This window comes from Electrophorus electricus, chromosome 13 (genome assembly GCF_041902795.1).
Source record: "Electrophorus electricus isolate QZ-2024a chromosome 13, ASM4190279v1, whole genome shotgun sequence".
Classification (NCBI taxonomy): Eukaryota; Metazoa; Chordata; class Actinopteri; order Gymnotiformes; family Gymnotidae; genus Electrophorus; species Electrophorus electricus.
This window is the reverse complement of record NC_137509.1, coordinates 13,251,549-13,257,500: the sequence shown is the minus strand read 5'-3', so window position 1 is coordinate 13,257,500 and position 5,952 is coordinate 13,251,549.

Below are 5,952 nucleotides of genomic sequence, written 5' to 3'. Positions count from 1 at the left end.
TCTAATCTTGATACCAAGACGTGTGTGGCAAACCCACTGTGTGCGTATTCCTTTCCTTAACCTGTCATGGCTAACATAGTTTGTTTTGCGTATATCAAGGGCTGTGGTCCACAATCCCGCACTGTGCAGCAGCCAGACCCAATCAGGGCTGGTCACGCCGTCCACCGACCGCGTTCCAAGTTAATCTGTTGTTAATCATGCGCTCGCAGCTGCGCTGGCTCTCCCGCTTCGAGCGCTGTCCTGCTCTGAGCTCAGCTGTGTCTGAGCGGGACTCGTCGGCGGCGCAGAATCACTCGGTAATGGATTAGCTCTCCCTGGCTCCGGTCATTTACTTTGGCACCGGTGCTCCTCTGCTTCTTGGCTCAGGACGTTGCGGGTGTTTGCGAGCGCGGACCTCGGCCAGACTGAGACGGGAGGATGTTAGCGCGCGAACGTCTCTCTGAGTGTGTGTGTATATGTGCGTGCGTGCGTAAGTGAGGAGTCTGGGGGGTGTTCCCTTTAATCAAAGCGAAACTGACAGTTCCAGAATCAGCCCTGTCCCACCACACGCAGGCTGAGCCAAGCCTGTGTGAGCTGGCAGAGCACTCTGCAGCATTAGCGCGCTGCTCCGTGTGCCCTCGACGATCACGACGGAATGATGACGCAAGTTAGACTCAATTAGACCCACGCGGACAGCTTCTTGGACGAAGCTCACGCCTCGTCCTTGGCTACCGAGATCCTCTGCGGTGAAGTACCCTTAGCCCTAAATCAAATTTTATGCGTTGCAGAAATCAGGCCATAATGGTCAGGCTGTGCATCCCCTACTCTCTAGCTCTCCAGGACCTTTGCATTGTCTGTTGACAAACCGGTGCCCACTCGAGCGCCCCTCCGGCCTTCACGCATGCTTCCACTGCCCTGCACGCCACGGCCGGGCAACACTCCACTCTTACGCAGCAGGTAGCTTCGTGCACAAGTATTACCAGAAACGAGGCGAGTGCACGTGTAGAGGTGGCTTTGGGGAACCACGCCTGGTCCACCCGCTGGCCCGCTTCGCCCGTCGCCTTATTTCATCGTCCGTCGGCGTGATGTCCTGAGCTTCTTTTTCATTCAGGGTGGGGGCGGGAGGGGATCACATTGCGAGCAGCCCATACTCACTGCTGCCTCGCTCTTCAAAGTCTCCGGCCTTCCTCCCCATGTATAACAGCAAGCTCTCCCTCCGAGGCAGAGATTAGTTCTACACAATGCGCAGGGGCAGACAGGCCCCGGGTGGTTTAGAGGTTCCACTTTAGTTTTGGCTCCCCGTGAGCAGATTTATGAGTCAGCCAACCACAGAGCTCTTTCCCTAAGTGGGCGGTGACAGATTGAGCAGCTTCGGTTCTCAGCCTTTGCTGTGTGGCTTTCGGAGGGGCCCTGTAGGAATTTCCAAATGTGGTTTCTGGGGATCTTGTCACACACTACAGATTATTTGATCAGTTGTTGCCTGGTATAGGTTAGCAAGGCAGGGTTTCACGGGGAGGGCGGGACTTGGTTGGTTGGTAGGTCTGTGAGGATTGGTGAAGCAGGAGGAAGGTTCTGTCCTCCCCTCTTTTGCTGAGTCTGATTGGACATGGGGCTTCGTCCATGTGAACGATATTGGTTCAAGCTTTGCTCACATTTGCTCAAAGACGTGTTATCTAGACCAAGGCAATTTCTCTCCTGCATGACAATATGGTATTTGCTTGTTAATCTCACCCATGTCTCATGCCTGAAAGGATGAGCAAAGCAAGGGGCTTACGTTGAGTTCAACAGATCAGCAAATATTTCCCTTGCTGCTCCGGGAGACAAAACATGGCCGTCAGAACTGGACTGAAATCAGAATCACACAATTTACAGCCCTTTCGCTTTTCTGAGAACTGTCAGCTGTTGCTATAGGTACAGCAGGACATTCTAAAGCAGAATGCCGGGGCTCCTGGCTGCCATCTAAAACTCACAAGATGCTGGGTCAAACAAGTGGCTCCAACAGCATATCCCATAATTCATAATTCAGGAGTCCCAACCTCCAGCTCACTGAAACATCAAGGTGTGAGCTAAAGCAGGCCATTCAAGCAAGACATTCCAAATGTACACTGGAGCTGACACAGTTTCGATTAGTGGAATGAGTCAAAATACATCCTAATTGCAGCACCGGACTGAACAGTAGTTACAGAAACATTTTTGGAGGCTACTGCCAACAAACATTACTTAGTAAATGTTTGGATTCAGGTGCATTTTCCAGCATTGTCCTTTATTGTTTAAACTATTTTTTTCCAATAAAGACAGGGCACTGTGAAATGTTGTATTGTTTGATAAATATAACTGCTGTTATTTATTATTAAATGCCAGATGAAGATAAGATCACATTTATTCATGCAGAAATCTGGATCGTTCTAAAGGGTTCACAATCATTTTCCTCACTATTGCGTATATATACATCTGCAAACGATTGGCTGGCCTTCATATGGTGGAAGTAATTCCAGGCCTTTAGCCTAGTGGTGAAGTAGCTGGCGCACTGCTGGCTTGACCGTAACAGGAAGAAACGCCGCGATAACGGGCTGTCACTTCAGTAAGCCTAGGAAACTAGCGCATTGTTTATTTCTTGGGAAGTTCTTCCTAAGAACCTCTATAACATGACTCTATACAAGTGAAAATGAGCGAGCCGCACTACCACCCCGTGTAGCTGATGAATCATGCGCAACGCCTCTCCCTTTTTTATCTTTGGGTTTCTGGCACCATGAGAACATTCTGTTTTTCTGTGTGTGTGTGCGTGTGTGTACGTGTGTGTGTGTATGGTGAGGGGGGGGGGGGGGTCAGTATGTGTGTATTTGCGTGCACGAGCCTCTGTTCCTTCCATTTATCTTGAGCAATGAACAAAAGGTTTTGAATTCATCCCGTGTGGCGAGTTCTTCGGTACTGTACGGCTCAACGCATGTGCAACATTTGTAATTACGTAACATTAACTTGCAGCACTCTAACCTTGCAGATATTTGTAGTAGGGCGAATTTCGACAGTACCATAATACATTTACCCAAAATTGCAAAAACATCATCAATAAGGCCATATATATATATATATTTATTGCAATTTCAGTGCAATTAATTACTTTCTTGTTTGTAATAGGTTAGTAATATTCAGTGTGTAGACTGTGTAAATAATGTTTAATAAATAAGTGAAATAAGTGTTTCATTATGAAAAGGTATGTGATATGCTTTTTTATTGTATAATTTCTATACCGCGGTACAGTGGTACAGTGGTAATAAATATTCCATAGTTCTGGAAAGCACTGCAACATAGGTAGTGATTTGCAAATGGAATGGATGAAATTTTTGATGAATTCTTTGTCTAGTGAGCATTTGTTACATTTACACTATTGTAACATATTGATTTTAATGATAAGTACAATAATTAGTAGTTATTAGAACTGTAATAATATCATAATAATTGTCAAACTCACAACAATTAAACGATGAATTCTCAGATTGACACCAGTTATTTTTAAAGGCAACATAACAGAAGTAGATGTGTAGTGTTATTTATTATTGTATTTTAACTTAGGCTAAAGGGTGATGTGATGATGAAAATCGTTTATACTGCCAAGACAACATTCACTTTTCATATTTAATGTGACATAGGCTTTGGGTTAACCCGTGACAGACAGCATGCCTGCAGGACAAAGACCGAAGACGCTATATGCGCATCTTTTTTCAACACGTCCTCGTGCAAACACGGCCCACATTTCTGGACTTCGTGCGCGAGACGTAAATGTCGTTAAATCCATCGAGGATGGGCTTCTGTTAAGTTTGGGAGCTAATGAAAAGAAACAAGCCCACATATGGGATGGTTTTAAGGCTCCCGGGCGTAAGCTGAGGCCAGATTCACACACCATATGGGAGTGGGTGAGAGTGTGGATACTCCTAATGCATGTCCGACTCGGCTTCCAGGAGCCGCGCGAGCGAGCCAAGAACGAGCCGGTCCCCTCTCCAGTCCGTCTCCGGTTCCGTCGCCAGCTCACGGAAGCCGAGGTTACGTCGAAGCACTGCCTCACGGCATCTTCGTCATGTGTTCCGCTTTATTTTGAAAACCGGCTCGCCAGAGAGAGCCGTTCGTGTTCACTTCTCACCGTCGAAGCAGGAGACGTGAGCTCGAAATGTTCCACGAAGGCGTGTTATGAAATGCTTTTAATGCGCGGTGGTATTTGACATGGCAGGCGTCACGGCAAAAAACTCTTCTCGCGCTGGAATGTTTTCATCTGTAACGCAAATCTCAAAGTGGGGAAGTCCGGATCATCCCTCGAGCGGCACACAGCGAAGTGGCCAGGGGTCGTGACGGGCCTTGATTCCAGACACGTTCCCAAAGCGTCCAGCTCGCTGGGCGTTTTTCCTGAGGTTGCCCTCCCTACACATGGTCCTAGCCCAGAGAGGGCCCTAGCATGCGGGAACCGTGCAGCTGAGGGGAGGAACTGTTCTCCTTCAATCATTATGATGTAGAACAGCTATCTGGAGAGTGTGCCAGTGTTCTGGAACCAATTACCCACCGAGGGGAAGGGGGTGGCGGGTGGTGCGGATTAGGTTTAGCGGGAGAGAGTTGGTTTAAGGTCAAATGTAATGGATAGAAAGGGCTGGGGAACATAGTGGATGAGGGGAGTCATATTATGCCCCATTAGAGTTGAAGAGTCTACGCCTCTTTGCTCTGATTGGCGGAATGTCGAGTAAGAGTGCAGAACATTTAGACATATGAGGAACGCTACAGGAAATGAAAGAATGCTTAATTCACTGTGGACAGATGAGTTCACGTGTGTTTTACAGTCCTTGGTGAATTTTTGGAAAGCACAGAAACATTCATGGATATATAAATATTGCATTTGCAGTTCTCGAAATGTGGCTGTGTAACCCCATGTCCACCCAACCCCCCCCACATACACGCACTGCCCCACCCTTACGCCTCTATCCTTCATATTTTAGTATTAATACCACATGCACCAGATCATATTGAACTTCCACCTTCCCTCTCTCTCTCTCTCTCTCAAATCTCCCTTCCCTCTCTCTCTCTCTCTCTGCCCCTCTCCCACTATCTCACTCTCTCTCTCACTACACCCTCACTCCCCCTTCTGCTCTGCTCTCATCCCCTTTTCCTGCTCTCTCACTTTCTCTCCCTCCCTCTCTCCTGCACTAACTCTCTCTCTCTCTCTCTCTCTCCACCCCACTCCCACACTCTCACTCCCTCACCGCCTTCCTTCTCTCTCTCTCACTCCCATTCTCCCGCACTCTCTCTCTTTCTCTCTCTCTCTCCCCCTTCTCACTCTCTCACCCTCTCTCTCTCTCTGTGGGTCTGCAGCACCATCCTGTGATCCTCACAACCTGAGAGCCTCCAGGGTCCAATCCAACATGTGGCTGCATTTACAGCCATGGACCAGCCCCCCCAATTCGCTCTCATTCGCCTTCTTCTGAAAACTACAGCAGATTGACCCGAGTCATTTTGCCCAGGGAGGATATGATATCACCTACAATGGGCGGGGGGGAATTTCACTACATGGGATTTGTTGGGATATCCTGAGGCAAGATAGGGGAAATGCCGAAGAATGTTGTACAACCCTAATAACTGGGATGAAGAGTAAATAGCTGGACACAGGAGGGCGGTCAGGCATTAAAGGCAATTAGGGGGTTGGAGTCTTCATCACTACAGTCATCATCTCAGTTTTTTACCAAGAATGAAGCACAGACGTTACGTTGGGGTCTTTCTTCATAACAGCCTTTAGCAGCCAGTGTGGAGAATGTGGACCTCTGTTTCACATGAACGTTAGCGTGTGCCACCTCTCACGCTGTTGCGCAGTCTCTGTGAGGCATCCGATGATGTACTGTGTCGGGGCCATGAAACGTGAAAAAGCCAATGGCATTCCAGAGCAAAAGGAGACAGACTGGTGAAAGAGGCTGTTCCCCCTGGCGCAGTCTCCTGACTCGC